Raw genomic sequence first — 24,771 nt, forward strand, 5'->3', positions numbered from 1 at the left:
TAGAGCCACATCACCCTCGTTAGCCTCAATGCTAGCCTTCTCAAAAATCTCTCTAGGAATGTCATGCGAGGCGTCATATGTGTCATCGATATCAGTAAGTGGGTACATCTTTATATCCTTCTACATTGATTATAGCAACTTTCGAATATCTATGAGGACCATCTGCTCAACCATGAAGGTGGATTGGTTATTGCGCCTGTAATCCTCTGACCTTTCCTCCTTGTGTTTTTCCTATAGTCCAAACACATCGCTGGGCTCACAAAATACCAATATTGTTGCAAAGAGCCTTCGCAGCGCATATGGCATCATCCACCCGGTTGCCTCAGCGAGACTCTCATTCAACGTGTTGTCCTCTTCGATTAGGCCCATTCTTTCTATAGCTTCAAGGAAGGTCAGTAGGAGTTTTCCATCCATGGGCCTTAGACACTCAAAGGAGGTGGACCTGCCACGTGGTTCAGGAAAACCCTAAGATAGTAACGCTCCCCCTCGGCTGGATTGGCAGCCATGATTCTTCTAATCTGTCGTAATGTATCACGACATACCCTTTTTTGTCAAACTTTGCCCTGTGCTTGCCACGTATAGAACTTGGGAAAGTCCTGGTACAATATACTTTGAGCTATTTTATCTGTCATGTTCTTCTCGAAGTACGCTGTAAGCATTGACTTGTCAGCACCTGGACGATCAAGCACTCGTCGAATCCCCTTGCACCGATGAAATGGCACCATGTGCATCTCTGGAAGATGTAGCTATAAGGACAAAACAACAGGGTACCTATCACTCAAATCAAACCCGTATATCCTCCACAAGGCTTCTGGGGGTGTTACCCATCTAGCATCTCTATACTTCTTGATCTCATCAACGTTCCCTTCACTATCCTCCTTGTCAACCTCTCTCATAGCCACAGACGCCCGATCATGACCCTTATAAATGTATTTAAACAGATACTTGACTGCCTTAATTCTCCCACAAGCCTCAACATTGATGTTGCAGTTGAACAGACGGAGGAGATACGGATTGTAAGGCACGACCCATCTATTGTCAAGATCATGTCCGCAAACTTTTTCTTTTCGACCATCTTCACGCCGTCTGTAAACTAGATATGAAACCTTGCCCTATACTATGACATCACAGAAAGGTCTAGGGTAACAGTTCTTGTAGGAATCATGACTCTTTGTGCATGGACAATCGTGATTAAGCACTCCGCAAGGGCCATGCATCATATGTTTGGTAACCATTTTGTACAAGATTGGGTACTTCTTGTTCGGAAGCTCAGCTGAGATGAGACGATCATACTGCTCTAGGCACGTGTGATCTTGTACTTCCTATCCATGATTAGCAAAAAACATGCATGCAGCAGACCCCTCTTCTAGAACTCCACAACATAAACATGTGCCCACACCTTTCTAAGAATATCCTTTTTTAGTAACTTATCCTTTAGCTCTTGTAGTTTTGCTCTAAAGACCCAAACAACGAGATCTAGATGGTCATGTGGCATCTGGCCAGGGTAGAGTTCATGCTTGATCTCATCCCAGTTCAGGTTACATGTCATAGTGAGAAAGATATCTAGTTTACCAAACCTCCATACTAGAGCCATGGCGTCCATGTACCGATGCCTCATGTCACGTGGGCCTCTAATAAATGATGAAGGCATCACTGTCCACTTTCCAATAGCTTCTGCTCTACCTTCACCAGCATGTAGACTATCAACCAATCCTTGGTAGAGGTCGGCCCTAATATCATCTTGATGGTTGCGTATATAATCTAATCGAGAACTCTCGATCTTGATGTATGTGTCAACAACATACTGCTGGAACAGACGCTTGCCGTAAAGTATGGGGTTAAATATTCCTGGACGCATCTAAAATTTGTAGCAGTAGTAGTCACGCACAGACACACATAGTCTATCATGGGAGTCTACAAAAATAGCCATGAATTAGAGTTGTTTGTAGAATAACCATGGAGATACATGTATGTGAAGTATTAAATAAGAAGAATAACAAACCTGTTTCTTCTTCTGACCCACTACGAGCCTTCTGTAGGGCACGATACTCGATGACTTCTTCCATACTAACTCCTTTCTTTAGAATATCCATGTGCCACCCAAGCTCATCCTTAGGCAAGAATAGGGGGTATGAAAAAGCATCATAACATCCATGGTATGAGCGGATGCCATGTCTGCTTCTATCTTTCCCATGCAGGACAACACTATTTTGGAACTGACCAATGAGTTTGCTTCCCTCGATCCAAACAGCAGCCACCTCTGAAGTTCATGGCATATTGTATGTTCTCTCGTCCAGCTTTTGGTCAAGGTTTAGTGTGACATGATAGTCCTTAAGGTGGTCAGCCTAGACCACACTCCTAAGATGTTGTGAGTATGGGTTGTCACGAAGGATGGTGACAAGCCTTTTAATAACTTCCTTGTCTTTTTTGCACTTCTCTTCATGACATCGTCAAAAGCGGTGCTCAAGGCTTGGATCATCGTCGTAGAAGTAAAGCTCAAGATGTCTTGGCTCGTTACCATCTTCTTTGCCAAATGACCTGATGTTGTGATAGATCTGGCCATGTGCAGAAAGGTGTATAGCCACTATTTTTCTAGCTTGCAGTAGCGCTATCGAGGCGACAATATAGAGGACTGAAAGAGAAATGGCCATTGAAAAATCTAATGCTATTACGAAATTGCCTAGCGTTGCGTTGTTACTTGACCAAAGCCTCATAAGCTCATCAGGTATGTTCGGTTCATTGAGCTCGATCTTTCTGCTGCGACAACAAAACCCACGTAGTTCATGCTCAAACCTTTTCGCATTGCAGTGCTCATAATTTACGATAGGTTTTAGCATATGGGTATCTATAGGCATGTTACTATACACCTCATCATATCAGTCAGGTACTTCAGGGACAGAAGCCGTGTCCACCTCAAGGTCATTGTCTTGGACATCATCATCTTCCTCATCTTAAATAACATTTAAGCCGCAATAGTTTAGATAAAGCAATGGAAGATTTGTTTTCTATTTGGTCTTTCGCACAAATACCTTGCCCAACAAATAGGTATCCCTCATCCTCTTCAAATATATCTCCCTCATCATCATCTATGGCCATCAAAGATACATGAGTTAGTAGAACTATGGGTAAAAATAAACAAAGGAGTTCAAACAGTTTATAGAATGTTAGAAAATAGTGTAAATTACCACTGTCATCAAATAGTGATGTCATCGGTGCGGTTGATGTAGGCTGAAGGCTAGGTCCTATCCTTTCTAATAATCATGTAATGATCATGGTTGAGGTAGGTATAATATGATATATATAATATAGGTCATCTAAATGGGATCATGAGGTATCAGTATTTACCATTGTTGGTTAGGACTGATTGAGGCAAGGGTGTGTTATCATTTAGGTGTTCTTCACCCATGCATTCATAATCATCAAACAGTGGTGCCATTGGTGTGCCTGATGTAGCATGAATGTTGGGTTGTGCCCTATCTATTATCACAAAATGACCATGGATCGGTTAGATATAATATGGTATATAGGTCACCTAAATGGGATAATGAGGTATCAGTATTTACCACTGATGGTCATGACTGATTGAGGCAAGGGTGTGTTAGCATCCACTCGGTCTTCAGCCATGCAGTCACCATCTTTATTAGATGCCCTTGTGTTCGAACCAATGCGACGTTCAAACATCGTGTTACGACGTGTTAACAACGCATATCTTTGTCTAGATGGAACATGTGATCTTTTTGTCATATGGTTAGACAATAACTCATCACACCCTTCATCATCGACCTCCTCATGACGTGGAGGAATATAGAGAGGTGTTGCACTAGACTCTGGGATAAACCAATCACTGAATTTCACCGTGGGTCCATGAGCTCCAAATGCTCCTGCGGTGAGCCACACAGGCTCAGAAATATATAACGGGTTCTCCATGGCAATAGACTCTGGGTGTAGGGTGTGCTTCCACATCTCTCTAAATATTTTGTCAGCTATTTTTAAGGCCTCCTTACGATTGGGCTCACTATTATGCAACCTTTGACGCTCACGCCTTGCTTGCCTCTGATCAGGCGTCATACTTTTATAGCGCTCCCTAACATACAATTTTTTGACTCATTCTTCATAGGGTGGTTCATGGAGTTAGCAGAATCAAATGCAGCTACATAATAACATATTAGCATTATATTAGGAAATATAAACAACGACATCTTACTTATTTGCAAAACATCTATTATTATGCAACAACACCATAATCATGGAGGAACTTTATAGAAAAATAGTACCTAGGTTCTCTTTATCAATCTGCATGGGTTGGTAGGAATCATTCCTATGGAACCAATCACTATTTTCATCGTTATTTGTGTCTTCATTGTCTAATACAACTCCATCAGCTATAAGATAATTATTACACCATAAATAAGAGCCAAAGGATAATGCACATTGATTGGATTAAATTTGGCTATTGTGTCACCTCTCGATCCACCAGTGAGAATAGTTTCTTGTTTTTTATATGATATTTTTCACGACACTTTCTATTTATTTCATTCCTTTGTTCCGCATATCGTGCCCTTTCCCTTTCTCGTTTGCGTTGCTTAGCATCGTTAGCTTGTATGTGTGAATTGGATACACTATGACAACCTGGTCCATTATAATTGTCATGGAGCCTCAAGCGGACCAATACATAATGAATGCAAATTACTTGTTTATCCAAAATATGTATAACAGTTACCTGCATTGGTGGTGTTTTCAAGTCTCCTAATGGAGTGCGACCACCGTTATTTTCCACTAGATGCATGTTGAAGATATTGGCTACAAAAGTTTATGCGGAGGATATAGGTTAGCCTAAATAAGTTCACATAAACCCATAGCAGCACATAAGCTGAACGGCCCTGTTCGCTTCGCTGAAAAAACAAGCCAAAACATTATTCCGGCTGATTTGTTGTGAGAGAAAAATACTATTCCGACTAAAAAAAGAAGCTAAAAAGTACGGATTATAAGAGAAGCGAACAGGGCCTATGAACCGGTGTAAAGTATCCTAGAGATTAGTTGCTAGCTCAAAGCCAAGAAACATAAAAGTTTTTTCATGCTAGCAACGATTAAAGGACTATACTGCATGATTAAAGGACGCACACACTCAATTATCATCCAAATCAAAACACCCTTCAATAGGAAAGCACACATTTCAATACATTCAAACAAGCAATTGGCTTATGAAAGGTAGTAAATAGACAACACAACATTGATATTGTTTCACAAACGCCACCATGCATGGCAAACAATTACAAGTAATCAAAAGCGTACCAAAGTACCATACAATCCTCTTGGTGCTTAACAACATTGACATTTTTAAAAAGGTGCAACTATCAATATTAATGCTTGAACTGAAGTACAAATCATTGTTAACCAAAAAATGGTCCATGCTCTGCACATTGTCGACGAAATATGGTCGGCAGTCTACCTAGGGGTATGCCCAAGGTAGTAGATTGTCGGCAGATAGATGCGCAAGCCACAAACAAGACGGTGACGCAAGACAGACACGAGGTTTTATCCAGGTTCGGCCGCCAAGAAGGCGTAATACCTACGTCCTGCGTCTGATTATATTTCTGTATGTCAATGAGAGATGTTTTTTAGAGGGGTCCCCTGCCCGCCTTATATAGTCCGGGGGGCAGGGTTACAGATCTAGAAACTAATCCTAGCCAGTTACAATTGCCATATGTGGCCGGATAAGGATTCCTATTCTAACCGACCAGGATCTTGCTTGATCGCCAAATCTGCCTTCACTCCTTACGCGGGACTCCGAACAGGTTGGCCGGGCCGCGCGTCGTCTTTTGGTGGACCGGACCCACTGATCCGGGCCGGCCCAAGCCTAGCCGTAAAGGTATAGGGGTTAATACCCCCACACACATGTATTTGGCCTCAAGCATTGATCACCGCATGTGATTCATATTAAGCTAATAATACCTTTTTTGCTAATCGCGTCCGATGACACAGGTCTGCATACACTAGATAGATGAAGGTCTGATATGAAGGATACTGGTCTGCACTGCAAACAATTAGAGCAGTAAATTTTAGGACTATCTTTGTTATGCTTGAAAGATGTATCTATCATAGTTCAGATATAAGGATTAGAAGTAAGCTGTCATTGTGCCCAAAAGTGGGCCATTTAACTTAATGGAAAATCACATGCATGTAAGCTGTTATCGTGCCCAAAATTTTATACACAACAGCAGCCAGCTATCCTCACATCTAGAGGAGCATACCATATGCAGTGGCTGATGCGCTTTAGTTCAAAAAGGGCGTGTACCCAGTGCAGAGAGCTCCCGCTCTATGCGGGGTCTGGGAAAGTGTAACACCCCTGGTGTTACGATCTCGTTTAGCACCGCGATTTAGGCCTAAGTAAAATTTTCAAAATGAGTTTCTCATGTTTTTAGTTTAAAATGTACTTGAGGTGATAAGTGAATGCGGTGACCTAGTTTTGTGGACTCGAATAAATGTCCAAGTTAAATTATTCTGTGCGTAAAAATATTTAGGAATATCGAACGATAATTCTGGTAAATAAATAGCGAATGGTTAGTTCTATTAGATTAAGCATGAAAAGCGACTGTTATAAATAAAATAAAATCCATTAATAAATAGAACGATATATATATATAATCCATTAATAAATAGAATGATATATATATATATAATATATTTACTCACGCGTTTATTTTGATAAGCACGAAATGACGAGAGAGAGCAGCTTCATTTATTTTCCTGGCGTAGCGTGCAACGTACTCGCCTAGCATCGCTATTGATCACTATCTCGTTCTCATCGTGGCTCTGCAATTCTCTGCATTGCAAAGTCTCCTCATCCATCCGCATCCATGCTCTCTGGCCTTTGCTTTTGCTTCTCTCTCTGGCTTGATTGCTTTTGTATGCATTTGTCGAGCCGCTCCTTGCTTTCCCTCCCTCACTGCTTGTCTCTGTTTCTCTGATTATCTGCCTTGCTTGTCTCTGCAGCCGCGGTCTTGTCCGTGCCAATCGGCCACTTTGGGCCAGGCCGTTCTGCCATCGTGTTTAAGAAGTAATCGAGCCCGCACGCGTCTCCTTGCCTCTGTCTCTGCGTGTTTTACCTGGCCAAAGTCAAGTCGTGTCAGACCTATCCCTCACTCCCTCCCTTTTTCTTCTCTGTTGCCGTGGGGAGCCGTCCCAGCTCTCCTCGCTCCTCCTTTCGTGCTGCTGTCCGCACTACCACGCTGTCCTCCCAAGCACTCTCAGCGGTCGGCCACCGTGCGCGCAAGCCTCAGCGCAGCCTCCGTAGCTCCACGGCACCCGTGTCGCCTTGGCCTTTCCCCCCCACGCATGAAGCTCTCTTGTTCCACGCCGGAGCTGGTACCCAGCTGTGCTCTTTTCCCCCAACTTGCCCTCCCTCTGACTGCCTTAGCGCGTCGACGCCCGCCATGCCCGCTCCCCACCTGCAGCAGCCCAGTGCCCCCATTAGCACGCCCTGCGCTGAGCCTGCTGCTCAGCAGCACCGCTCCTCCCATTCCCAAGCATCGGCGTTCCCCCTCCCTCCTTTTCCTTCGGTTGTGTGCGGTCGTCGCGCGCCGCCCTGGTTTGCGCTGGGCTGCGCCCCTCGACCCTGCTCACCTTCTATTCATCGGAGCCATGTGCAGCTCTGCTTGCCAGGCTGGACCGCGCCACCATCGCATCTCCGCTGTCGTCAGCCCGGCCCGAGCTACTACTGCTGCTGCCATGGGTCCCGCCTCCACGGCTCCTGCCGAACTGCAATGCTGGACCACGGCCGCCTTGACCGCGACCGCCGTTTCTCCTGCTTCCTAGTGCCACCACAGTCGACTCGCCGACGCCACGGCTCGCACAGGCTGGCTGCCAGGGCCTAGCTCCGGTCTCACCGTGGCCGCGTAGGTCCCTATGCAGCTCGTCGGCGAGTTCTTCGCCACTGCCGCGCCTTTCCTGGCCCCACCGCGTCGTTGCCGCCATCGTCGGGCGGTGGCTCTGCTCCATGCTCTGCTCTAAGAAGGAAGGAAGGATGAGAATCCAAGAATATAATTAATACAGGGTTCCTATTGCAAAATACGAGACTCACATAAATAGTACGTCGGTACCGCGGATTAATTTAAGGAAAGTATGGGGGCCTTCTCACAAATTTCCCACCACCACCGCTGGGTCGCCCCTCTTGGGCTAGCCTGCCACGTGCCCCTTTGGGCCGTCCGCTGCTGTCCGCGCCTTTACCCACGCCTGGGCCACCGGTTGTTCCATGTTGGGCCGCGCCTGCCCCGCTGTAACATCTCTGGTGTTTTGACCTAATACTAAAATTTGACATGTCATCATGTGCATTGCAAAGCATTCATATTGTATAAAGTTTTGAATGCATTCACTAAATAAGGTTTATTTCATAATGTTGTTCTTTCATGTGATGTGTTTCAAAAACCCTAAATACAGATCATGACCACAGGGGTTAAATTTCATGTGATCATGTGAGGTCATATGTCCTTTGACTCAAATAATCCTAATGGGCCATGTTACTGGTCAAAAATCAAAATCTAAGTAAAAGGAAGACAAATCAAATTTGAATTCATTTTCAATTTATAAAAGTCCTTTTTGCCCCTTTTGACTAATTCAAAATCCATGAGGAATTTGGGGTTGAGGCAAAAAGCAAAGTTGGAGATTATTTTATGAAGATCAACTTTGGTATTCAAAGTTTTTCAAGTTTACATATAAAATTTGGAGTAATTTTGAAATGATTCAAATCTTTAAATGTACCCCAAATTTGAATTTCAAAATGGAGGTAGAATTTGAAAATGTTTCTTAAACCAAAGTTGTAGTACTTGAAAAATTGAGCAACTTTTATTTTTGGAGATTTTCAACTTCTATAGAAAGTTTGAGAGTAATTTGCTAAATGAACTCAGTGGCAAAACTATAAATAAATTGAAATTTCCACCGGAGCAGCTTGCCACCTCCTGCTTGCCACCGCCGATCAGTCCTTGCCGCTTTCCCGCGCGCAGGCATGTCACCATCGCCGTGGCGCCTCCGTCGTGCGTTGTCGCAGTCGGGCGAGCTCATCCCGGCTATAAATAGCCTCATTGCCATCGTCGTTCCTCCCATTTCCCCTTCTGCTCTGCTCCGCCGCCAGCTTGCTCCGCCGCTCGCCGTAGCCTCCGTCGAGCAGCATCCGTCGTGCCCAGCTACGCCTACGTGATCGCCTCGTCCTTGCGCCTCTCTGCGGATTGTCTACGCCACTTGGGTTGGCCGGAGTCGCCCGGCGCAACTGCTTCTTCCCCGAGCCCGGCCGGAGCTCCGCCACCGTCAAGCTCGCCGTGGCCAGGACGTTCCAGAGTGTCTCCGACTCCTCCGAGCACATCAACGTGTTCGTGGTGAGTCCCTGATCGTGTTTCACCCTTCGCTTTAGACTCTACTGTGTTGTTGCCGGTGATACGCCGTGTGCCGCCGTGTTTATCGCCGCCATGGCCGCCATGGTCGTCGTAGTGTCATCTTCGGTGTGCCTGCTGCTTGTCCAAGGGTCGGAATAGGTCCGCCGTGAGGTGGTGATCATGTTGGTACCAGTCCCCTCGCTGGAGCCTCGCCGACGGTGCGTTTTGCCGGTCGGACTCGGCAGCGCCGCCGCGCCCTGTCTCTATGACGCTGACACGCGGGGTCGACCTGTCAGTGAAGCTGAGGAAGAAGAACAATGCTGATTTTTGTTTTCTGAATTTGTGAATAGTACTGAATCTTTGGAAATTTGTAGGAAAATAATCATAGCTCCAAAAATTCTGAAAATTTTTGTGTAGCTTCTGTACATGTTCTAGTATGGTTTAAAAATTTGAAACTTGAAATTTGAATAAATTTTGAATGTTCAAATATTCAGTCCATTAATTGAAAAATGCAATTTCCATGATTTTTGTAAGTCACTATATAACTCCAAAAATTATGAAATTTGTTTTGGTACACTAATTTGTCATGAGGAAGCTTACATAAAAATTTGAGCTTAATTGGACAAAGTTTATTTTATACCTAATGTAGACTTAATTATTTAATTAATTATTCATTTAATTAATGTTTAAACAATTAGGATTTGTTTGACTTTAGAATTGATTGTTGGCCTTGGGTCATTAACTTATAATGATCCTTAGTACCTTAATTAGTATTTGAACTAATATCTAATTTGTAATTAGTAAATCTTAATGACATTTCATGTGGTAACAAAAGTCATTAACAAGTTAACTCGTCGAAACCCTAAGTGTTGATTAGTGTTGGATCTTGTTTTGGTCATGTTTTGTGACTAGTAGGGTTCCCAGATCCATTAGGTTAAGTCACATGTGTGGTTCTTAATGATAGGGTTACAGGTTGGTTTTGTTGGCTTGTAACTGTACCGTGAAATAAAATCCATTGCGGGTGTTTTTACATTTCATGTGTCGTGAAAGCATCATGTTTACATTATCATCATGTTAAAGCATATGTTATCGTTTCGTGTAGAACCCGAGAACGAAACGATTCTAGTTGAGCAAGTTCTGGAAGAATCCCCGGTTGTCACGGGATTTGATAATTGTGGTACTAATCCGGAACCGGAAATCGTCAACGAAGGCAAGCCCCGGTTTATGCATTAAGCCATTACCTTGTTACTTTGAAAAGTTTATCACCTATGTTACTTATTGCATTAAGTTGATCAATTTGAATATTACCTACTTGATGCATTGCCTACCTTGTTACTTGTTTACCATCCTTGAAGATGTTTTTATTTACAAAGGCGTAGAATGCTTAGTATGCTTTATGGTAGGCTTTCAAAGTAAAAGTTTCGATACAATCAAAGATGGCATACTGGCCAAAGAAAGAAAGAAGGTAGAATGAACTAGAGACTAGTCGGGTAACTTATCTTGAATGTTGGGTAATGTTGCTAGCTATGTCGCTTAAAGGCCACTCATTGTGGATCTTCTGAACGAGACACTTTGTAGTACTGGTCACATGCTCCGGTAAGCCTACTTCGGCTAATCTGATACTAAGACGAATGCCCGCGCACTGGGAGTGGAGAGATGGCGGGAGTAGCGTGTACCCTTGTGGCTGGAATGTGGCCGGATTTGAGGTGTGCTGTACTCTCGGGTGGCGTGGAGACGGCTTAGTATAGGAGGATCCGGTAGCGAGGTTGATATATGCAAGATTAAGTTCTACATATGTCGTGTGATAAGGAATCCCCAGCTGGGACTTGAATCAATTCGAATTGCCAGTGCTCCGCGGATATGGAGACTCGATTCATTACAGAAGCAATGCAGGACTGGTGAAATACTAATATATGAGAAAAGAATGGAATGAGAAGGAATGAGATATGGGAAATGTACATTTAGTTTGAGATAAAGAACAAAAAGGACTTAGGGGGTAAAATTTGAGAATAGGATAAATATAGTAAGCTTTTGGCAAAGGACTTGAATTTTGCTACCTCCTTACCTTGTCCCAAACCCCTGCATCTCTAAAATCTTACACCCCGTTACGTCGGGTTAGTCTTGTTGAGTACCTTTGTACTCAGGGTTTGTTAACCCTTGTTGCAGGTGAGTCGCATGCGCAGGCTTGTTTTGGTCCCTGCTGCATGTCAGTGTTTGAAGTCAACGATGATGAGAAGTAATGAATGGCCTTTGGACAAGGCACTAGTCTATATGATAAATAAAGTTAATGTAATATTATTCCGCTACTATGGTAGTATGACACTCATGGTATTGTAAGTTTGACAACAACTGGTTTGTAATAATACTATCTTAAGACTTCCGCTATCTTTTACTCTGGTATATATTTGAATAAACTGTTGTAATCTGCAATGACTGTGATTGGGATCCTGTTTGAAAAGAGAAACGTGGATGATTCGGGTTTCCCGAGGACACCCGACAGACCTATTGAGTTGTTGGGAACTCGTGTACGCTATCTAAGGTCTGTTAAGACAACGATAGGTGCATGTGGGCCCAATTCCTTAGGAGGTTCTGCCACAGCTGGTATCAGAGCAGTTCCCATCTAAGATCATTGTAGGTTACTTTGGAAAACCTTCAAAATGATTTGGATCAAGGAAAGTAAACATGATATTTTGAAAGTTCAATTTCTTCCTTCTTACCTTTGATCTAGACTCAATCCTGACTTATTTGAAAAGTTTGTGGCGGATAATATGATTAGGTTTGTCCTATGTATTATGAAAATCTAGTACTTATGATTATATTAATCTTTTGTACGTAGATTCGTAAGATCGATTCATGCATCATGCTTGAGCACATTGCATAATAATTCCCCTTAATAGTGGGTGGGTAAGTAATGTCAATCCCATTCTTGCTAACCTCCGTTATCCTCAAGCTATTCTTATAGTCCTACCCTAAATTCTTCAGGCTATGGCAAAGACCAAGAAAACTGCACGCAAGTCCACCGGACCTCATGGAGTCCCTCGTCACCAATTGGCACCAAGAAATCACGAGCTTGGTGAAGGAAGTTCCAAGAACCTAGGAGAGGAAGGATCTTCAAGCAACCCCGCCAACGTTGAGAACCTTAACAAGGAGCTCAACACTCTTCGTCGAGCTCATGCCAAAGATCAAGAGGAGTTGGCGGAAATGCAAAGAGGTATCACCATGACCATGGAGCTACGGAATGAAGCCTAGACACAAGAAGATGCGGCCAATGAACGCGTCAATGAGTTGGAGTTCTATGTAGAGGACCTGGAGATGGACAATGCCATTCTTCACGAGAATGTCCATATGTTGTATGCTCAACTTCATCCTCCTCATGGGGATGGTGAAGTTACCGATGAAGAAATGATTGTAGCTCTAGGAGAAGTCAAGAATGAAGAAGAGGAGGAGGACCCTGAGGAGTTAGTGTACTTCTCAGATGAAGATGAGGTTTTGTCTGATACGGGCACGGATGCCGAAGACTAAAAATTTGGAGTAGTAGTAGTTCCTTTACTGCTTTCCTAGAAAACCAGGGTTGTCTTGTGGGATACAAGACATGTATTATAAATAAGAACCCTTTGTAGTATGCAACCTTTTAAAAGCTTTCAATAAAGAATAATGTAAGTAAATGTGTTTCTCTAACAGATGCCTTGTCCTATCACCCGAACTGGTGCTAGTGGCTCGCACGACGATGATGAGTGCCCAAATCCTCCACCAATGCCCTCGACTATGGCAGATGCCATAGCCGCACTCGTCAACGCAACGGCAGAGAATGCTAGGCTGTTAAGGGAGTTGGCGCAGAACTAGCATGCACCATACCCTAATCGTGGCCGACGTAATAATGGAAACGACGAGCCAACCTATGTGGATTTTACTGACACACGTCCACCTGTGTTCTCAAAGGCAGACGAACCTTTAGAAGCCGATGATTGGCTTAGGACAATAGAGCAAAAGTTCGAGCTGATCCACTATACTGAGGTTCAAAAACCAAGGTTTGCGGCACAGCAACTCCGAGGAGCTGCTGGTGCCTGGTGGGCAAATTTGGTAGTAGTACAGCCCGCTGGTCACCAAATCAACTAGAGGGAGTTCAAGGATGCCTTCAGGGCACATTATATTCCAGACGGTGTGATGACCTGCCTAGTCTACCACCAGACCGAGATGTAGAGTTCAGAATTGATCTGAAACCAGGGACAGCACCAGTGTCCAAAAGAGCATATAGGATGCCACCAAAAGAATTAGCAGAATTAAAAATGCAACTACAAGAGTTGTTAGATAAGGGTTTCATTCAACCCAGTTCATCACCTTGGGGATGTCCTGCTATTTTCGTGAAGAAGAAGGACCAAACCTTAAGGTTATGTGTTGACTATAGGCCATTAAATGAAGTCACCATCAAGAACAAATACCCCTTACCCCAAATTGATTTGCTTTTTGATCAACTTATGGGAGCTAAGGTATTCTCAAAGATAGACTTAAGATCAGGCTACCACCAGATTAAGATCAGACGTGAAGATGTGCCGAAGACAGCGTTTACTACTCGATATGGACTATATGAGTATCTAGTCATGTCTTTTGGGCTGACCAACGCCCCGGCTCATTTCATGTACCTGATGAACTCAGTTTTCATGCCTGAGTTGGATAAGTTTGTCGTGGTGTTTATTGATGACATTCTTATCTACTCTAAGAGCAAAGAGGAACATGCGGAACATCTCCGTATTGTTCTACAAAGGTTAAGAGATCACCAACTATATGCCAAGTTCAGCAAATGTGCATTTTGGTTAGAGGAAGTACAATTTCTGGGTCATGTACTATCTGCTGAAGGTATAGCTATTGATCCGAGCAAGGTAGAAGAAGTCCTTAACTGGAGAGCACCTACAACTGTTCATCAAGTTCGTAGTTTCCTGGGGTTGGCAGGGTATTACCGTCGGTTTATCCCTGACTTCTCTAGAATTGCGAAGCCAATTACTGGATTGTTGAAAAATCAAACTAAGTTTGTATGGTCAATAGAATGTGAAGAGGCCTTTCAAACATTGAAGAAGTTGTTGACAACTGCACCAGTATTAGCACAACCTGATATCGAGAGGCCATTTGATATCTATTGTGATGCATCTAGAATTGGTATTGGCTGTGTTCTTATGCAAGAAGGCAGAGTCATAGCATATGCTTCTAGACAACTTAAGAAGCATGAAGAATATTATCCCACCCATGATCTTGAATTAGCTGCTGTTGTCCATTCACTCAAGATTTGGTGACATTATTTATTGGGCAATATATGTCATATCTATACGGACCACAAGAGTTTGAAATACATCTTCACCCAGTCAGAGCTGAATATGAGGCAAAGAAGATGGTTGGAACTTATTAAAGATTATGACTTAGAAGTGCATTATCATCCGGGCAAGGCTAATGTGGTTGCCGATGCCCTGAGTCGCAAGAGTCATTGTCATTGCCTAATTGCAGAACCTATGCAGCGAACATTGTGTCAAGAGATGGAGCATCTGAATTTACAAATCATAGAACAAGGTTCCCTGTCCAATATTGTAGTCGAGTCCACGGTCAAAGATTAGATCATTGCTGCTCAACAGAAAAGTAAGGGCATAGCCCATATTAAGGATAAGGTTAGATCTGGAAAACCAACATGTTTCAAGATTGATGAATCAGATGTCGTATGGTTCAAGGATAGATTGGTAGTACCCAAAAATCCAGAGCTGCGAAAGCAGATTCTTAATGAAGCTCATTCTACAAGATACTCCATTCATCCGGGTAGCAACAAAATGTATCATGATCTGAGAAAGAGATATTGGTGGACCAAAATGAAAATAGAAATAGCTCAATATGTAGCCAAGTGTGATATTTGTCAGAGAGTCAAAGCGGTTCATATGAAGACTGTAGGTCCATTACATTCTTTGCCAATTCCATCTTGGAAGTGGGAAGATATCTGTATGGACTTCATAGTAGGGTTGCCTAGGACATCTGCAGGCTACAATTCAATATGAGTTATTGTTGACCGTCTAACCAAGATAGCTCACTTCTTACCAGTCAGAGATAAATATCAAGCGGAACAGTATGCAAAGCTTTATCTTGATAGAATCTTCAGTCTACATGGGGCACCCAAGACCATTGTCTCTAATAGAGGGTCATTGTTCATATCCAAGTTTTGGAAAAGTCTACATGAGTCTTTAGGAACTAAACTTATCCATAGTTCTGCTTATCATCCGCAAACAGACGGACATACTGAAAGGGTAAATCAAATTCTTGAAGATATGTTAAGAGCATGTGTTCTTTCCTTTGGTGCTAAATGGGATGAATGCCTTCCCTTAGCTGAATTCTCATATAACAACAGCCATCAAGAGAGCATTAAAATGGCACCATTCGAAGCACTATATGGCCGTAGGTGCCAAACACCTTTAAATTGGTCAGAATCTGGAGAACGTTGGTTCTTTGGACTTGAAATTTGAATAAATTTTGAATGTTCAAATATTCAGTCCATTAATTGAAAAATGCAATTTCCATGATTTTTGTAAGTCACTATATAACTCCAAAAATTATGAAATTTGTTTTGGTACACTAATTTGTCATGAGGAAGCTTACATAAAAATTTGAGCTTAATTGGACAAAGTTTATTTTATACCTAATGTAGACTTAATTATTTAATTAATTATTCATTTAATTAATGTTTAAACAATTAGGATTTGTTTGACTTTAGAATTGATTGTTGGCCTTGGGTCATTGACTTATAATGATCCTTAGTACCTTAATTAGTATTTGAACTAATATCTAATTTGTAATTAGTAAATCTTAATGACATTTCATGTGGTAACAAAAGTCATTAACAAGTTAACTCATCGAAACCCTAAGTGTTGATTAGTGTTGGATCTTGTTTTGGTCATGTTTTGTGACTAGTAGGGTTCCCAGATCCATTAGGTCAAGTCACATGTGTGGTTCTTAATGATAGGGTTACATGTTGGTTTTGTTGGCTTGCAACTGTACCGTGAAATAAAATCCATTGCGGGTGTTTTTACATTTCATGTGTCATGAAAGCATCATGTTTACATTATCATCATGTTAAAGCATATGTTATCGTTTCATGTAGAACCCGAGAACGAAACGATTCTAGTTGAGTAAGTTCTAGAAGAATCCCCGGTTGTCACGGGATTTGATAATTGTGGTACTAATCCGGAACCGGAAATCGTCAACGAAGGCAAGCCCCGGTTTATGCATTAAGCCATTACCTTGTTACTTTGAAAAGTTTATCACCTATGTTACTTATTGCATTAAGTTGATCAATTCGAATATTACCTACTTGATGCATTGCCTACCTTGTTACTTGTTTACCATCCTTGAAGATGTTTTTATTTACAAAGGCGTAGAATGCTTAGTATGCTTTATGGTAGGCTTTCAAAGTAAAAGTTTCGATACAATCAAAGATGGCATACTGGCCAAAGAAAGAAAGAAGGTAGAATGAACTAGAGACTAGTCGGGTAACTTATCTTGAATGTTGGGTAATGTTGCTGGCTATGTCGCTTAAAGGCCACTCATTGTGGATCTTCTGAACGAGACACTTTGTAGTACTGGTCACATGCTCCGGTAAGCCTACTTCGGCTAATCCGATACTAAGACGAATGCCCGCGCACTAGGAGTGGAGAGATGGCGGGAGTAGCGTGTACCCTCGTGGCTGGAATGTGGCCGGATTTGAGGTGTGCTGTACTCTCGGGTGGCGTGGAGACGGCTTAGTATAGGAGGATCCAGTAGCGAGGTTGATATATGCAAGATTAAGTTCTACATATGTCGTGTGATAAGGAATCCCCAGCTAGGACTTGAATCAATTCGAATTGCCGGTGCTCCGCGGATATGGAGACTCGATTCATTACAGAAGCAATGCAGGACTGGTGAAATACTAATATATGAGAAAAGAATGGAATGAGAAGGAATGAGATATGGGAAATGTACATTTAGTTTGAGATAAAGAACAAAAAGGACTTAGGGGGTAAAATTTGAGAATAGGATAAATATAGTAAGCTTTTGGCAAAGGACTTGAATTTTGCTACCTCCTTACCTTGTCCCAAACCCCTGCATCTCTAAAATCTTACACCCCGTTACGTCGGGTTAGTCTTGTTGAGTACCTTTGTACTTAGGGTTTGTTAACCCTTGTTGCAGGTGAGTCGCATGCACAGGCTTGTTTTGGTCCCTGCTGCATGTCAGTGTTTGAAGTCAACGATGATGAGGAGTAATGAATGGCCTTTGGACAAGGCACTAGTCTGTATGATAAATAAAGTTAATGTAATATTATTCCGCTACTATGGTAGTATGACACTCATGGTATTGTAAGTTTGACAACAACTGGTTTGTAATAATACTATCTTAAGACTTCCGCTATCTTTTACTCTGGTATATATTTGAATAAACTGTTATAATCTGCAATGACTGTGATTGGGATCCTGTTTGAAAAGAGAAACGTGGATAATTCGGGTTTCCCGAGGACACCCGACAGACCTGTTGAGTTGTTGGGAACTCGTGTACGCTATCTGAGGTCTGTTAAGACAACGATAGGTGCATGTGGGCCCGATTCCTTAGGAGGTTCTACCACACCCGCCTGGGTTATCGTGGCCGCTGGTCCAGGCGAGCTGGGCCGTTTCAGGCCCAAGGGTCATTTCTTTTTTATTCGGTATTTTGTTAATATTAGTAATCAATTGAATGTTTGGAAATTCGTAGTAAATAGTAGAAAAATCGTAAAAATGTCAAACTAGTTTTGTTGAGTTCCTAAAATCATGATCTACCAGTTAGTATATTTTGTTCATATAGTGTGATAATATTCTTGGAAGCTATATAATTAAATTGAGATACTTAATATCGTTAAGACATAAACTTGTAAGAATTTCCATGATAGATTGGTAATAGTGTTGGATCTAAAATTTGTATAGTAGACTCCTAGCAATATTAGGTACTCACTGTAATTTTGGTAGCTCCAGAATAATTAGTTTGGTAGATATATAATGATGTCCTATTAAGAATAAAGATTAAATCGATAGAATGGGATAAAGAAACAACTTGGGTTTATATAACTAAAATAATTGTTGGGGAATAATGTCTTTTTTGACAACATGGATATGTACCCTAAGTACGGTCATTGTTAGGACTAGCTCGTTAACTTGAGTGGCATAAATCATATTTTTTGAGTCACGGTTGCAGTCGATTAAATTATGTCTTTGCATTGCATCGCATTGCATATCGTATAGGTACGATGATGGATCAATGGATCAATTGAAGGATGATTGGGAATCCAAAGATGGCATAATGGTATTCTCTCCAGAAGATGATGCTATGGGCTTTCTATTCAGATGATGGTGGATGATCTGACGATGCAGATACTAACTTTTTAATATATATCTTACCTAGGCAAGCCCCGGTGCATAACCCCTACTTTTCTGCAGTTTAAATTATATTAGTGCATTAAGTTTTAAGGAGTTGAATGAAACCCACTTGCATTTATATCTTTATCCTATGAGTCTTACTAGTACTATAGGATCGTGTAGAGTGCTATGCTATAGGACTCCAGAAGAAGTCGAGTGATTGCCTATCACTCGCAAGAGATAGGAAATATATTACTGTATTATCATCACTTGGAAAAATATAAATGGTGGAAAGGAAAATGGTGACCGGGCAGGGATATGGTTTGGGTATTGGTGGGTGTAAGAGGTTGTGTCGCCGTGGACGCGGGGCATGGCTCGGTTACACTGCTTTCCCTGTCTGTGTCGATTAAGGACCAGCCGTTGTATAAGACTCTAGGCAAGTCATAGATTTATTATCTCGAGCACATACTTGGGTATGAGCACTTGGAAGACTTGTTGCTCTCTTGTTGTGGGTTTTGGCTCTTTTCGGACCGACTATCAGGGTTTCTTTTTGGTGGAGGAGGTCCTTGCACCGCACTGAGTCCGGGACTCAGGAGCTGGGGCTTAGAGTCCCAGTTTGGATGGGGACCTAGGACCCCAGGACAGGAGGGTGATGGGTTAGTCCTGCTTGTGCCTTGGGTACAAGCGGGGCATGTGTTTTTAGGGTACCTAGCTGGGGGCATTGATTCATGAATCGCTGAAAAATCTGGTATGGCTTGTCTATGGCCTAACACCGTAGTAAGAACTAAAAGATGAAAGATGGAATGGAAAGAGGAAATCTGATTGCTTACCACCTGCTTGAAAGTAGCACATGTGCTTATATAGAATGGTTAGTTAATGAACCAATATGGCTATTAGTAAAAATCGAATAAAAGGATGCACGCTTAATAATGCTTCCTGCAAATGCAATAAACCCACAAGTCAGATAGCCTTGCATATCCTTGGAGTCTTTTCTTTTCTCGTATCAGGTAAGTCTTATTGAGTACAATTGAGTACTCAGGGTTTTATTCCCCCTGTTGCAGGTGACAGGTGGATGCTGAAGCTGACCCTTGTGTGTGGATACCTCCTGGTGGGCTCAGCGAGGATTTCTTTACGCTGCGATCGTAGTTTTTATTTATAACTCTTACTAAATGTTTTTATAAATGAAAAGTTTTATAATATGTTATCCTAGTTATTTATCAATGCTTCACCATGTCATGTATAGAAATTTATTTCCACTGTAATTCTGATAACATGTTTATATTCTGTTGTTAAATTAAACTGTTCATAACTCTGATAATATGATTATATTTTGCAGTTATAATAATGAATATTATAGTCTTATGTGGTATTAAAAGTGATGTAAGAAATGGTTAAGAATGATGTAAGCTTTATTCTCTCATTTGTGATCCTGATGGAAAAATATGGATTTTCGGGTTGTCCCCTGGGGTGTGCCCGACGGAACCGAGTAATTTAGTGTTCTCCTTTGGGTGCTTAGTGTCTAATGAAAGACGAGCACTCCTATGAGGCATTAGATTAGGTGGTTCTGCCACAGATGGTATCAGAGTGCAAATAAGGAAATAAAACTTCCGAAACCTTTTCTAAAATAAAAATTGACAACAAATTCTTTCCAAAAGAATAGGACGTTTGTATGCAAAGTTATATAAGTAGCCCTATTACTATGGTTAAGTATCTAGGATAGATGGCACTCTGCTGACTTAGGTAGACTTAATCAATTTTTCTGTAGGTACACTGACTCGAGCATAGTCCGATGGTATCGACTAGTCACAGGGAGAGAACGACGTGTTAAAAAATCTGAGAATGGTTGCCCTATATGTTGGCACAACGGAAGGACGTATAGGATGTGCATTCATGCAGATCCTACTTGTGCATTGTAGTACTCGTATTGCTTGCGGATACGCCATTCATAGGTGTCACGCATGTCGTGTTGTTCACGACTGTCTCGTTCCTATTCCAGAGTTAGGTCTGCACTGTGGCTTCGTGCTCCGCGTTAGCTCGTGGTTCACGCCTGTCGTGACCCACGTCTCCTCGTACCCCTTTCTACGCTCTTGTCAGACACCTACCCTACAGTCCTACTAGTCAGTAATAGCCTCGGACATCGCTCGCCTCGAACGTGTGGAATTTGGTCGATTCGTCGTAGTGATCCTGCGCAGGAACCTTAGTAGACCGCGCCAAGACCACTGAACGCTCCGCCTTTATAAGTAGAGCCTGGCCTAGCCATTGGTATCACCACTCGGTGCACTTTAGCCCGCTTAGCTTTTCCTTTTAGCAAGCTTGTCGACAGAATATCATCGGTAGTCCTCCAAGGGGTATCCCACGAAGGTAGATTGATCGGTAGAGGAGCGTGAGATCAAGAAGAAGAAGGCAATAGAGACACACGAGTTAGACAGGTTCAGGCCATCAGTATGCCGTAATACCTTACTCCTGTGGTCTGTTGGTTTGTATTAGCTATCGTATGATATTGCGTGAATTTGGAGGGGGTCCCTGTCTGCCTTATATAGTCCGGGGAGCAGGGTTACAAGTTGGTTAGATCTGAGAGATAACCGGAAAGTAATAACTAATTACAGGAATCTTGGGATCATACATATCCTAACAGATCTCATAGTATCTTCAAGATATCTTCTTGGTGTCTTGCGGGAGGCGCCGAGCAGAGTCGTGCCTCATAAGGCTTCGTCTTGTGGGCTAGACCACCCCTGGGGGCGTAGCCCATGTGGTCTATCGTGGGTATTCGGGGTCGTACCCCCCATAGCTAGTCCCTGAGCGCCTTGTACCTATTGTGCAACGCCGTCTTGAGCTCATCCGAGCAGGTGCGAATAAAGCCAAGCAGTCAAACTCATGGTCCAACCACCATGATGAGTTGCCGAGCAGCATGAACTGTCGCCGAACAGTGTGAACCGTCGCCGAGCAGCGTGAACCGTCGCTGAACAGTGTGAACCGTCGCCGAGTAGCGTGACCTATCGCCGAGCAGTGTGACCCAAGTATGGCTTGCCATAAGGGTGTAAGGAGCTCAAGTTCTGAATCGAAAATTCCTTCGTAGTGGACCAAGTGTGCCCACTTAGAGTCCGACCATGGTAGTAGGAGTCAATCTTCTTCTCCGAAGAGATCAGAAAAGAAAGTATGTTGCTCGCCAATCGGTGAAATATCTTGGAGATTTGGAGAAAAGTGTTCGGCAATTTGGAGAAAAAACGTGGTGAAATTCATAGGCGATTTAGAGGAGACGTGTTCAGCGATTTTGGAGAAAACGGTTCGGCGATAATGTTGGAGATTTGGAGGAACGTGGTCGGCACAGTTATGGCGATTACGTATTGGAGTTCATTATGAAGTAGCATAGAGCTCGGCGACCACGAGTGGATATTAAACCACAATAGAGATAAAATGGAGACAAGTTATGGAGACCAAAACTTTATTCAATATAAAAGTGGAGAGTACATATCTAGAACATTTCAAGGATAGAAACGTATAAGGTGTTTGATGTGCCACGAGTTGGGAACATTGACTCCTTCTAAGTCACTTAGGCGATAAGACCCTGGTCGGGTAACCTCTTTGATGACATAAGGCTCTTCCCAAGGGGAAGAGAGCTTGTGCATCCCTTTAGTTTTTTGTTTTCTGCGGAGAACGAGATCGCCAACAGCAAATGAACGACCTTTGACGTTTCAGTTGTAGTACCTCTGTAAGCCTTCCAGGTATTTAGCTGTGCAGACGCAGGTGATTAGGTGTTCTTCCTTGGCCCTGTCGACATCCTCTGACCAAACAATTACGGCCTGCTCTTCATCAAAGTTTTCCACCCTAGGTGCTCAGAAGGCAATGTTCACTGGTAGTATGGCTTCTGAGCCATAGACCAAGAAGTATGGAGTCACGTTAGTGCTCCAACTAGCTTGAGTACGCAGTCCCTAGACTACAGCTGGAAGCTCCTTGAGCCATCTACCCGGGTGTTTTCTTCTTTCTGATATAGTCACTTTTTGAGGGCATCACGAATCATGCCGTTCGCCCGTTCGACCTGGCCGTTGGCTCTTGGATGGGCAACAGAGACATATTTGATGAAGATGCAACAGTCTTCACAGAAGTCCCAGAGGTGATGGCCAGTAAATGTAGTTTCGAGGTGGGTGATGATGCTATTCGGGAGACCAAATCTATAGATGATATCTTCGAAGAGCTCGACTGCTTTCTTTGCAGTAGCTGAGATGAGCAGTTTATATTCAATCCACTTGGAGAACTTGTCGATGGTGACATATACATACCGGAAACCCCCTGGTGCTGGTTTGAAAGGCCTGATCATGTCCAGTCCCTAGCATGCGAAGGGCCAGGAAGCTGGGATGGTTTGTAGCTCTTGCACCGGCACGTGTATTTGCTTAGCAAAGAATTGGCATCCTTCACAACGTCGGACGAGGTCTTCTACATCAGTGATGGCTGTGGGCCAATAGAAACCAGCTCGGAAAGCCTTGCCGACCAGTGTTCTCAAGGCCGCGTGGTTGCCGCAGGAACCAAAGTGAATTTCGAGAAGTAGCTTTACTCCCTCCTCTTGGGTGATGCATTTCTGCAGTATCCCTTCCTTGGCACTTTTCCTCATTAAGTTGCCATCCACTAGCACGTAATGCTTGCTTCGATGAATTAGGTGTTTGGTTTCAGTCTTGTAGGTGGGTACCTTGGCGCTGGTGAGCTACTTGATGAATTGCTCCCTCCAATCGGCGGCCGGCGAAGGTACTGTAAGTACCAGCTGCTCGGCGGGGTGAACTTCCGTATCTTCTTTTATGGATGGCACCAGGAGATCCTAAATGAGACCCCTGGTGGGATTGGGGCGCGAGAAGAGCCTAACTTGGATAAGTGATCGGCGAGCTAATTTTGGTCGCGTACCACATGATGGTACTTGATGCCGTAGAATTTTCCTTCAAGCTTCCTGATTTCGGCGCAATATGCATCCATCTTCTCGCTGGAGAAAGACCAGTCTTTGTTAAGCTAGTTAATGACCAGTGCAAAATCCCCGTACACCATGAGGCGTTTGACGCCGAGCTCGGTGGCTATATGGAGTCCGTGGAGACATGCTTCATATTCGACGGTGTTGTTGGAGGCCGGAAAGTGTATCCGAAGAACATATCGGAGCTTATCCTTGGTTGGCGTAATGAACAGAATGCCCACTCTAGCACTGTTGATGTTAAGGGCACCATCGAAGTTCATCACCCAATGCTCGGGGCAAGTGGCAGTGATAGGCTCTTGGATCTCTATCCACTCAGCGATGAAATCAGCGAGCGCCTATGACTTGATGGTAGGCTTGCTTCTAAATTCGATGGAGTAAGTACCAAGCTCAATGGCCCACTTGATGATGTGGCCGTTGGCCTCCTTGTTGTGGAGAATGTCCCCTAGAGGGAACTCAGTGACCACGGCAATCTTGTTGTAGTCGATGTAGTGTCAGAGCTTGTGCGACGTAATCAGAAGTGCATATAACAACTTTTGTACCTGAGGATAATGAGTTTTGGGCTCATTAATTACCTCGCTTATAAAGTACACCAGACGTTGCACCTTGTAGGTGTGCCTGACTTCCTCGCATTCGATGACAATAGCTGTGCTGACGATGAGGGAAGTGGTGGCAATGTAGATCAACAGAGTTTCATCTGATCTTGGCGCTGTCATGATTGGAGGCTTTGTTAAGAACAACTTGAGTTGCTCAAAAGCTATGTCTGCCTGCTCCGACCAAGAGAAGTGCTCGGAGGCCTTGAGGAGCTTGAAGAAAGGTGGCCCTTTTTCGCCGAGGCGTGATATAAAGCGGCTTAAGGCGGCCATGCAACCTGTAAGCTTCTATATATCCTTGACACATGTCGGCTGTTTCATGTTGGTGATGGCAGAGACCTTGTCAGGGTTAGGTTCGATGCCTCGAGCACTGACAATGTAGCCCAAGAGTATACCAGATGGAACTCCAAAGATGCACTTTGATGGGTTCAACTTCCATCGATACTTGTTCAAGTTGGCAAAAGTTTCCTCAAGGTCGATGA

General features: G+C 43.2%; 1 pseudogene; it reads right to left on the minus strand.

Moving 5' to 3' along the window:
- Positions 1-1,914: 1,914 nt before the first annotated feature.
- LOC136513762 (uncharacterized) lies at positions 1,915-4,786 on the minus strand (annotated as a pseudogene).
- Between the last annotated feature and the right edge of the window lie 19,985 nt (positions 4,787-24,771).

The sequence above is a fragment of the Miscanthus floridulus genome, chromosome 2 (assembly GCF_019320115.1).
Source record: "Miscanthus floridulus cultivar M001 chromosome 2, ASM1932011v1, whole genome shotgun sequence".
Lineage (NCBI taxonomy): Eukaryota > Viridiplantae > Streptophyta > Magnoliopsida > Poales > Poaceae > Miscanthus > Miscanthus floridulus.